Source organism: Gekko japonicus, unplaced genomic scaffold, assembly GCF_001447785.1.
Source record: "Gekko japonicus isolate JY-2015 unplaced genomic scaffold, Gekko_japonicus_V1.1 scaffold616, whole genome shotgun sequence".
NCBI lineage: Eukaryota > Metazoa > Chordata > Lepidosauria > Squamata > Gekkonidae > Gekko > Gekko japonicus.
Window position 1 is genome coordinate 794,033 of NW_015167554.1, and position 12,262 is coordinate 806,294.

The following is a 12,262-nucleotide window of genomic DNA, read 5'->3' on the forward strand; positions in this document are numbered from 1 at the left end:
TACAGGGTGGTTGTAGTAGTAACAAGCAACCTTTTCCCAGCTTGAGTCAGAACGGATTTGCCTAAAACATGTGAATTGCTGCTCAAGTCATCATGTGGAAAGTTCCTTTCCCCGTGATGACCTTACTCCTCGTGATGACCTTACTCCATCGAAATGAAGTTGTCGGGAATCATTTGCAAGCAAATGCTCAAAGGATTATAGAGTCTAGATTTCTTTTCAGACTTGTTTACCCCTACTGTAAACTACAGTTCAGTTCCTCTCTCCTTACGGGCCTCAGATGCCTGTATTTGAAGATAAGTGTTCCATTGAAATGGGGGAAAATATTAATTAACTTTCCACAGCAAACGAGCTGCTTTAGATCTTGGGGCACACAATGCAGCAGTTAGCAGTTTATGACAGGAGAGGCTTAACGGCGATACCAAAATGGGGCCATCTGTAGTCGTGAGCCAATTTAAGGATTTGAACACAATGGGAATGGGAAGGAACAGTTAACAATCACACTGCTGAATGGCTCGATGGAGCTAAATGTTGCATAGCGTGTTTTCTGTTTTTATTTTTGCAATGCTTCGCCGTTCAAATTAATTAGTGACATTCCAGAATGAAATAAAATATTGCATGCAAAATGCATCGCTCCAGCACCGTTGAGTAGGGAACGTCCTCACCCCTTGAACATAAAGTCAGAGCAAGCAATGTTTGCCAGGGTGCGATGCTAACTGTCATGTTAAAAATTAATTCAGTCATTTTACATTTTTAATCGACTGGGGGGGGGAGGTTTCATACTTTCTGCTGTAATGGGATGCTGCACAAATGCCTAGTTAAAATTAACTTTGGCCCCGGTCACATGGGAGGCTTTCATCCACGAGAGGGACAGATCGGGAGCACAGCAAGTGGGCGCGATCACACCGCAACATCTGGGAAGCGGCGCGCACTCGTCCCCGATCTGTCTCTTCTGGCCGAAGATGTGGATTAAAAAACCCCTATAAAACACTACTACTTACCTGAAAATCTGCAACAGGGGCAGCCGTGGGATCGCTGGCGTGCCCATCTCTGGCAGCATGCGAGGCCCCAGCCAAACTGCACAGGCGCGCACATGCACAGCGAGCTGCCTCGCTCACCAATCTGTGGCTTCTCCCCCGGCATCTGATCGTGCCAGGGAGCAACTGCACGGTGGCTCGGGGGATGTGTCTGATCCCACAGCCGCACATCTCTTTTGATGCGGCTCAAAAAAGCCGCACTTCAGCCACACCTTTCCCCCAGTGTGACCGGGGCTTTTTTGTATCATGTTACGGGACATGAACAGTGACGTTTCCATGAGAAGAAGAAGAAGAAGAAGAAGAAGAAGAAGAAGAAGAAGAAGAAGAAGAAGAAGAAGAAGAAGAAGAAGAAGAAGAAGAAGAAGAAGAAGAAGAAGAAGAAGAAGAGGAGGAGGAGGATTTATACCCCGCCCGAGTTTTCAACAGTCAAAGTTCCCTTTGTCAGATAATGGTGGTTAGAGATTCAGACTATTCATAGATATGGACTGAAGTCTCCACTCCACCATTAAACTTAATTAGGGTTGCCAGGACCCCCCTGGCCACCAGCAGGGGATGGAGGAGCAGTGTGGCCAGATCCAGGTCAGGAAACTCCTGGAGATTTGAAAATGGAGCCTGGGGAGTGCAAGGATCTCAGTGGGATACGAAACCATGGAGTCCACCCTCCAAGGCATTCATTTTCTCAAGGGGAACTGATCTCTGTAGTCGAGAGATGAGCTGTAAATCCAGAAGATCCCCATGTTCCACCTGGAGGCTGACATTCCTAAACTTAATAGATGACTTTGGGCCAATCATTCTCTGTCAGCCTACCCTGCCTCACAGAATTGTTATGAAGATAAAAAGAAGGTGTGAGAGACAGAATGGAAAGTTGCATTGACTCCATCTATTTATCTTCCATTTGAATCTACATAGTGGATTATATTGCTTGTTGTGGCCCACATTTGAACCAAATATAAGAAGGTTTTTAATAAGGTATTCATATAATAACCTGTTTCCTTTATATAAGCAATTCCATGATTGTTTTGTGGTTTACTTTGAGTTCACTGGACATTTTCTATCTTTCACTATCTGGTTTATCCTAGAACCAGGGAAGGTAGCTTGTTGCATGCATGTGAGCTTCATGGCCAAAGATTCTATATAAGAAAGAAAGCTAAATTTCAACCAACTCTGAAACTTTCTATGTATTCAGCAACTGTAACATTGCTAACTTCCTGAGACACATCTGAAAACAGAGATTTAGGGATGCCAGGACTTCCACTATAATGAAAGGCCCTTGCCATTTCCTCTTGCTGCCCGCTGGCATCTTGGGCACTGGCTGAAGGAAATGGGGGGATTGAAAGTGCACTAGCACAATGCCAGCATGCTTACATCGCTGCAGGTTTTTTTAAAAAAAGCATAAGTGACATAGGGGACTCTCTAGCATTTTGCAAAAACTTTATGGGAAAACCAGGCTCTGCCCCCAGATTCCTCCCAGGGTTTGGTTCTATGGCTTGGAACCCCTACAGAGAATGCTTGCAAGTGTTGTTGTGGTTAGTTATGAAACCAAAACCCATGCCTCATACTGGGCAGGAATAATTACCCCAAGAAATTCCAGTGCCCAAGTAATATCCAGAACAGCAAGGGCAATGGGAAAGGGGTTGTGGACAGGGCCGTGGACGGGAGGAGGCAGAATGGTTGAATGCCCACTGCCTCTACCAAAGGCCTGGTGGAACAGCTTCGTTTTACAACCCCTGCAGAACTGTAAGAGGTCCCATGGGGCCCTGATCTCAAATGGGCCAAAGACCAAGATTATGGAACACTGGACATAGAACAGTGTGTTCAGTTTCAGGATATCAATTTTTAAAAATTTCATTGTATTTATACCCCGCCCTCCCCGCGAATGGGCTCAGGCCGGCTTACACATATGTGATCTGCTTGAATCTTCTTTGGATAGTCAAGCCTCTTCTTCCCCCTAGTCTGCTCTGCACCATAAGATAAGGGAAAGCAAAACTAAAGCAACAAAAATGGTTGGCACCCAATAAGCCTGGCCCTGCCATAAACCAATAAGATTGTCAACAAGGAACATCTTCTGGTAGTGAGCAAGAACTGGACACACCTGTACTTGAAGACTGAGGAGGAAGGACAGGATAAGGTGAATAAAAGGCAGAGAAGAGTTAATGATATGGTGATGTCATCAGCCCTGCGGTGGTGGGGGGTAAAGACTGGCCTGGGCAGAGCTGTGCTTTCCATCATCAGAGCTGTTTTTGCATCCAGCCTTCAAACAGCTTTTTAAACACAAGGTAGATTTAAACATAGCTTGGAGGGTCCATGAGGATGAAAATGTCTATATAGTAGGTAGCGATGACCAATGCTTCCTCTAAGCTGTGGAGTCCTGTGAGCAAAAAATTGTACTTTGTGAACTGCTGACATTAAAGCTGTGAGTGAGCAATTTGGCTGCTGCATAAATTAGTTTGCTTTGGAGCCATCCTTCCTGAGCTAAGACAAAAATGTGTGAGCTGGAGGCTAAAAAACTGTGAGCTAGCTCACACAAACTAAGCTTAGAGGGGACACTGGCCATGATTTACAGAAGCAAAGTTTCCCACTGCCCAAAACCATGCCTCCCAGTAACAGCTTGGGTTGAAGTGGGGATGTGTGTGGTGGGAGGAGGAATTAAAAAAAATTGACTTCCCTTTTGCCAACAGAAGACACGTTTTGATCCACCCCTCTGACAATTATGGAATGTTCTAGGATTCGTGTCTATGGAGCTGCCCAGATTTGCTGGGCCTCTCCTTTGCCCTTTGTACACTGTGAGTATAACCTACAAAATACCCAACACTGTCCCATGGTTGTAGCGCATAGGAGGATATTACTAGTGGTGGCCAAATTTGTCCTTCATTATAGTCCTTTACTATCGATGTTCACATTGAAGGATTCCAAACAAACAAAGGGTCCCAGGTTTCCCTCAACATAGGGCAATTCTTTCAAAAGGAAGATTATTAGCCTACAGTTGTAAGGGAAGCAACAAAAAGTTTATTGTACAGACCTTTTGCATTGCCTGGGATATGTGCATTAAAAAAACCCCTCTGGATTTTTGTTTCTCATTTTCTTTATTCATTCAGTAATCAACAATCAACATCTGGTGTCATTTATCTTCATTTTCTTAAGTCTGCTCAGCAATGGATAGGGCATTGCTGTTCCTAAGCTGTTTGGCAATCTTTGTCTGACATTGTTCGTTATTGTTTCTCTTTCATCACGTCACCAATCTCTAGCTGATTCTGTTTGTCTCCGCTCACAATATGATTCTTTTGGCAATTGTCATTCAATATCATTAGTCTTGGCTCCAGCTGTTCGCAGGGTGCACTGTAGCATGCTGCTTTTGGGTCACCTGTCATAACTGGGGTAAATGAATGTCTTGACAAACACTGGACTAATTAAAAACAACAATGATATGAGCCTATGATGTCATTGTGTATTCAGTTTAGGCTTTTGGTCCATCTAGTTTGATTCTGTCCAGTCAAAGGTTCTTGAATGCATGAAGATGAGGGCTTTGCTGCAGATTGATGCCAGGGACTAAGACTGGGGATTACTATATGCCACCACTAAGGACAGCCCATCCGAGATTACTGCTGGTCCATTAGATGACAAGGGTGTGAGAAGATTGCAGAAAGAGGATAGTGAGATTGTGAACCTTTGCTTTTACCTTCAACTGTGAAAGATGTTGGGCAGATGTGTGTCCCTGAACCATATTTTTCAGGTGGGAAGAACAAGTGAAACAGAAGTGGCCAAAGAAGTTCTCCACCTAATTAACAAATTAAAAACAAAATATATTGTAAATTTCAGATGATGCACATCCAAGAGTTCTTTAAAAAAACTCTTTGGACTTCCAAAAAGCATTTGTCAATGTGCCTCACCAAAGGCTTTGGAGTAAATGTATCAGTCATGGGATAATGTGTCCTCTCATGGATGGACAACTGGTCTGAAAACAGGAGGCAGAAGGTGGGAATAAATGGATAAAGTCTGAAATACAGGGAAGTGAGCAGTAGAGCCACACACACACACCGGTGTTAGTACCAATATTATTAGTTTATTAATAAATGAACTGGAACTGTGAGTGAGCAGCGAGATAGTGAAGTCTGAGAATGACACCCAATTCTTTTGGATGGTTAAAACCCAAGTCAGTTTTCAGGCAATCAGAAAATGACCTTTTTAGACTAGGTGAAATGGCAGATTAAATTCAATGTAAGTAAATGCGAAGTGATGCAAGCAAAAATATATATCCTTATTTCACATACTCACTGATACAGTCTGAACAGTAGTAACCAAATGACCTCGGGGTTCTGGGGTGTAGCTCACTGAAAACATCAGTATGCAGTGGCAATAAACATGGTAAAATCATGTTGGGAACCATCTGGAAAGGAGCTGAGAATGACACTATCGGCATTGTAATGCCTACATGTAAGTTCATGAGGTGGCCACATTTGATATGCTGTATACAGTTCTACTACCCATATCCCAAAAAGCGCATTGAAGAGGTTGATAAAGTGCCACAAAGGACAACCAAAATTTTCATGAGATTGGGGCATCCATCCCATGTTGTGAGTCTAAAAGATCTGGGGCTTTTGAGTTAGAAAGAAGGCAACGGAGAGGTGAGATGATAGAAGTCTATGTGCTATGCATGGTGTACAGCAAGTGGATGGAGATAGGGGTATGCACACAAAAAATTCAGGATTTTTTGGATTCAGGTATATTGGACTGGAAAAAAAATATTGGTATTCGCAATATTCCTGAATTTCAACAGCAGTATGGTATTCGGATTGAGGATTGTTCAGTCGGTGGGGAATCTATCCAGAGGTATGGAAGGCCATTTTTTGAGGTAAGGGCACCAAATTTGCAGCATAGCTGCTGATGCCTCCCTCAGGAGAACTCCCAAGTTTCAAAAAGATTGGACCAGGGGGTCAAATTCTATGGGCCCACAAAGAAGGGGCCCCATCCTCCATTGTTTCCAGTGTGGTAAAAATCTAAAAAAAAAAAAAAAAGCAAGGGCAAAACAGAAAATCTCTGCAGTAGAAACTGAAGGGGGGATTTTTGCAATGTACAAAATGCCCAACAAAACCCAGTGCCACTGTAGCAATGCCAGCTCAATGGATCCAAGCAAGGGGGGGTTGCATATCCATCAGAACACTCTGAAGGTGTTTAAAGGGACTGTGATCCCTTTAAACACCCTTTAATTGCAGCTATCTGGCATTAAAAAATTCCTGGATAATTCCAAATATTTCCAGGGTCATCTAAAATCAGCTGTACCGGATAGCCAAAACAATCCTCAACTGTATATTTGGCTGGAAAAGATAGCTGAAAATACCAATAAAGTGGTTTTTTGGCTCGGCTATACCAAATGCACACCCCTAGAGAGAATTGTTTCTCTCTCTCCTGTAATACTAGAACTCAGAATCACCCCATGAAACTGATTCAAGACAGAAAAAGAGAGTACTACTTCATACAATAGGATTTCCATGAGGAACTCACTGCCATGAGGTATATTGGTGGCCACTGGTTTAGATATATTTAAATAGTGAGGATGTACTGATTAATGAATATCGCTGGCTGTTAATGATGATAGGAAAGTGAGACTTCTGTGTTCAGAGGCACAATGTTTCTGATTGTCAACAGGTGAGGGGGGCTGTCATCTGAGAGTCCTACTTGTGGACTTTACAGTGTTATCTGACTGGTTGCTGTTGGAAACAGAATGCAGGTCTAGATGGACCATCAGTTTAACCCAGCATTCAACAGAGAACAGGCGGTAAAGCAAAATGCTAATAATTTTGCCTACTTTGTTAATGAAGGAAAGCAGCTGAGAATTCAGGCACAGAGTAAATTAGATAGCCCACCATTCTTGCTGTTCATGAAAACAGCAGGACACACACAGGCATACAGTAAATGTTATGGCAATATCTCGTATTCATTTGTCAAACACTTAAACTAAAAACCCTGTTTCCTGGATGAATAATTTGTTCCTTATTAATTATGAATTAAAAACTCTGTGTCCTTTGTGTTCGGCAACAGATCAGAATGGACCTCCTAGATAACAAACAGAAGGTGATATAAGTGGAAGGACGGCACCACAGCCAAAGGCAATCCACCAGTGTATTATGGAAGTGAAAACTATAAACAGCCTTTGCTGAATTTGCTAATAAATGTTAAACAGAGTTGAAAGGATTGAGAGGATTTTTTTTTAAGGGTGAAATTTGCTTTTTAAGATTTATTAACCCCTTTGGCAGTGTTTCAACCACATGTGATTAATAAAAAATAATCTCTCAGCAGTTCCACTATCTGTTGAAAAAAGAGCAGGAGGCATAACCTGAAGCAAGTTTGCTGGGCTTAGCCAGGACATTTTAATGATAAAGTTGAAATTCTAAAACAAAAGGCATGATTGTTTAAAAATAAAAGGCATGGTGAGGGGGTCTGTTACTCCCTGATCATGGTCTTCTGCTTGTATTTTAAAAATGCAAATATTACAATTGTGGGGTTTTTTTAAATACTTACATTGTAGTAGAGCATTTGGCAGCATTGTATGCATCCACATTCTAACATGGACCAATGAGACAACCTGTCTGCCTACTAGTGGATTGCACAAATAAACCTGAACAAATTAATCCGGCAGCCAATGATTATAAATATTGTGTGTTAAAAGAGTCCTATCTCTGACAGTCATTTGAGTTCATTTTACCATCAGTTTTATTTCATAGCTGTGCATTTTCACACAACATTGTGGGATCTGTAGTGACTCTCCCACCTCATCATATAATTTCCTTACTAGGGTTAGGTAACCGATGGGACAGTTATGGGTGGGAATATCGGGAGTGCAACACCAGCCGTGGCACCATGTCACTTCTGAATAAATATACACGGAATCAGATTACATTACATCAGATTGCATTACACATACACGGAATCAGATTACAAACTGAGAGCCAGTTTGGTGTAGTGGTTAAGTGCACGGACTCTAATCTGGGAGAACTGGGTTTGATTCCCCACTCCTCCACTTGCACTAGGCTGGATGGCCTTGGGCAAGCCGTAGCTCTGATAAGAGCTGTTCTTGAAAAAAGGGCAGTTTCTGTCAAGAGCTCTCTCAGCCCCACCCACCTCACAGGGCGTCTGTTGTGGGGAGGGGAAGGGAAAGTAGTTTGTAAGCCGCTCTGAGACACCTTTGGGTAGTGAAGGGTGAGGTATAAATCCAATCTTCTTCTTCTGGGGGAAAAAAATCAGAAGTGACATTGGTAGCACTAGGAATCTCCAGAAACTCTACAGTTTTACCGTGCATGCTTCAAATGTAAAGCACAGAATGAACATTTGACAGGCTTGTCTCATCCCATCACATTGTCTCCACAAATAATTTTCCTTTGCCCCCAAGTCATAGCTGACTTATAGGGTCCCCACTGGGATTTCAAAGCAAGAGAAACAGAGGTGGCTCACCACTGCCTGCCTCTGCATAGCAACTCTGGACTTCTTTGAGCCAGTTTGGTGTAGTGGTTAAGTGTACGGACTCTAATCTTGGAGAACCGGGTTTGATTCCCCACTCCTCCACTTGCACCTGGCTGGATGACCTTGGGAAAGCCGTAGTTCTGATAAGAGCTGTCCTTGAAAAAGAGCAGTTTCTGTCAAGAGTTCTCTCAGCCCCACCTGCCTCACAGGGTGTCTGCTGTGGGGAGGGGAAGGGAAAGGAGTTTGTAAGCCGCTCTGAGTGAAGGGCGGGGTATAAATCCAATCTCTTCTTCTGCTTCTTCTTCTTCTTCTTCTTCTTCTTCTTCTTCTTCTTCTTCTTCTTCTTCTTCTTCTTCTTCTTCTTCTTCTTCTTCTTCGTCTTCTTCTTCTTCTTGGTGGTCTCCCATCCAAGTCTTACCAAGGGCCGACCCTGCTTGGCTTCTGAGACGTCTGGCTAGCTTGGGCCATCTAAGTCAGGGCCTACAGATAAAGACATATCGTGTAATCTGATTCCGTGTATATTTATTCAGAAGTAAATCTCACTGTGCTCAGTAGGACTTGGAAACAACAGTCTGCATTTGCCCCCCCTCCCCCGACCCCATGTGCCCGAGGCTCATGCATTCCCACCTTTGCTTCCACAGATATTTTCCCAGAACAAAAGACAAATCCAAATTAACTTCAAATATCAATTGGGGAGAAATTTAGCAGAAGCTCTCCCTTACAGAACTAACAGGCAGAACCCTTGTAAAACTGTGCAACTCCAAGATGTTAGATTTATTGAAATTTATTGAAATGCTTAGCATTTTTGAAGGTCCATCTTGCAGTTTTCAGGAAGCGTCGATAGGAATGTGTCTTTAAACGGGAAAGTTTTAAAAGGCTGGGGGAATTTACAAGTCTTTTCTCATCTGGTGACAGTCAGCTATAAAGGCATGAAGTATTTTTTTTAAAAAAAAATGCTCTTAAATAGCCAGTACAATTTATATTGTCTTTCTATCAGTCACTTGCAATTGGTTCCTAAATCACAGTTGATCTTCTCACTTCCTCTTCATGAGAGGAAAATGCTTCACACATTTTAAAGAGATTTAGTAATTATGATTGTTCTGTCTGCCAGTAGTCAATCGAGGCTTACCCCATCACCAGCCAATGACAGAAGCCAGGAGTAGACTAGACTTATAACTTATCAGGAATATTCCTTTGTGGCTAGGGAGGAATGGCCCTGAAGAGTCACTGGGACACAGAAGTACCTGGAATTCATGGTGACCTCTGGTGACTGGGCCGTACTGGGGGTCTGGAGGATATTCTGAGAGGTGGCTCCCATTCAAATCCTGGTCAGGGCCAATGCTGCTTAGCTTCCAAGAGCTGATGAAATTGGGCTAGCCTGGGCTATCCAGGTCAGGGGTTAGGCTTGCCAAGTCCCCCCGGGGGGCGGGGACCCCGCCGGCGGTGGATCAGGCCCCGGGGGAACCCCACCATGACATGCGCATCACCCGGAAGTGACGTGACGATGCCGGGCACGCTGGGGGCAGGGCCACGGTCATCCGAGGGAAAACTCTATGAAGCGCGCACTCCAGCTGCACTCCAGCCGCCAGCAGGGAGTCCCCCGCTCCGACGAATTTTTGACTTGGCAACCCTATCAGGGGTATGCCATCTACCCAACACAAATAATATTGATTTACACTGATTTCTGTACTCTGGAGATCAGTTGTAATTCTGGGAGAATGCCAAGCCCTACCTGCTAATTTTAACGGGAATGAAACCAGCCATGCATTTCAGAGGTCCAGGAAGTACAGAGCATGTCCAGGCCTTCAGCTTAATTTGAGGTTCACAGTTTTTACTTCTTGCCTACAAAATGTGGGACAAGGTGGACTGTCCGCCAGCCAGCCACAATGTATGGCTGGTGTAGGCATTTGTCTTCATCAGTTACAAGTTTTTATGGCCTGAGCGACTTCTTTCTGTGCTCCGTTTACTTCATTATAGACCCAAGGGAATAGGGGGAAGTGGCTGTCTTGCTTTGCTCTTTTCTCTCAATCTTCCGTCACTGGAGTTTTTGAGAGACTTAGGGTTGCCGGGCAGTGCCTGGAAATTGGCAGGGGGGTTTACTGGTGGCAGGAGCCCTCACCAGCAAAAATGTTGTCACTAGCAGCACATTTACATCACTCCCCAAGCACCCAGAACTGATGTTAGTGCATTGCTGGGATGGGCAAAACTCTATTGTTAAACCATTGAGTTTTGCTCAAATACCAGAGCATCCCTGATGTTCCCTCGCAACATACTGACATCACTTCCAGGTGCACAGGGAGTGATGTGTACCAAGATGCTGCCAACATTCCCCCCATTCCCCACCTTTTTTCTGCAGCTGGCCAGCTGAGTGGTGGTGGGGAAGTGCCCAATAATGGCAGGGGGATACCCTGTCCCCAGCAGGGGAATGGCAAGCCAACACAGACTCAGGCATCTGACAGTGAGAATGGTGGGTACAGGGAGTACAAATAATCCCCAAAAGGTATTGTGAATCAAACTTTAATAGTAAGAAGTAAATCAGACATTAAGCATTCATATAATATGAGCCATTTGGGTGAGTTACAGTCTGTCCCAGTGCTCAGTGAGGCCCCAGATATGACACATTTTTGTAATCAAATGATAAGCACATCTCTGTTCAGAAGTATCATGTTAACCTCACCTAGGTATAGGTTGTCTAAGGAATCATTGCAGGTATGCCATTGGGGGGTGCTTTTTTAAAAAAAGTAAATATTTTTGACCGGTTTCTATGTGATTTGGCAAGAAAACCAATTAAAGTTTATAAAAGTTAGCATGGAAATGGTGCATAAGTTTTCTTTCCAAGAAATCAAATCCTTCTGGAGGGGGGATTAAGGTTGTAGCTCTTTGTCTACCGGGGCAAATTGTTGACTGAAAGTTCCGTGAGAATCTTCCTAGTTCTCTCTCCTTTTTTATTTTTACCTTTCGCCTACCTGATTGGCACTCATGACAGTATTTGCTACCTACATCAGAGCCTCGGGGGGGGGGGGGGGGGAGAGTGAGAATTGATGTGACGGCAAACCGATTGTTTCCTCTTGAGTCAGCATCCAAAACATCTTGTTGTCAACTACACAGTGATTTTGTTTGTACAGTATTATAATTGCCACTCTTTGTTATGTCTAGCATCATGCACATACAAATTGACTATTTGTCTGCAGAGATCTGGAAATGTATTCTGATTTACCAGCTCAAAATCCGCTGCAAACAATGAAGTTATGGTTGGGAAATAGGGCCCAAATTCCACAACATCTTGAAGGTTCAAGAGAAGGGAGAGCTAACCTCTGATTTCACATGCTCCTGTATTTATGGCTCTCTTTCTCTTTCTTTTGGCTGGCTAGTGTTGAGGAAAGGGTTAAAGAGCCTTAGTTTCCAACATGGGTTCTTTTTTCCCCTTACCTCAGAAGCTTCTGGAATGCAGTGATTGAAGGGTGTGGAGATTCATATCCCAATGGCAATACATTATATGGTAAGTATCTGAAGTTATTTCAGGCTGAACAGAACTTCTTTTCTGTGGGAAGTTGTCATAGCCTAATGTGTGCTCCAGTCCCCAGTCCCTACCGAGGGAGGTGCAGGGACTTAGTGGCAGAGCATCTGCTTTATATATAGAAAGTCCCAAGTTCGAGAAAAAATATTTCCAAATAAATGGATCAGGTAGTACATGACCTCTACCTGAGACCATGATAAGCTGTCTCCAGTCAGAATAGACAAGACTAACATGGTCATGCCCTGACCTTGATAGC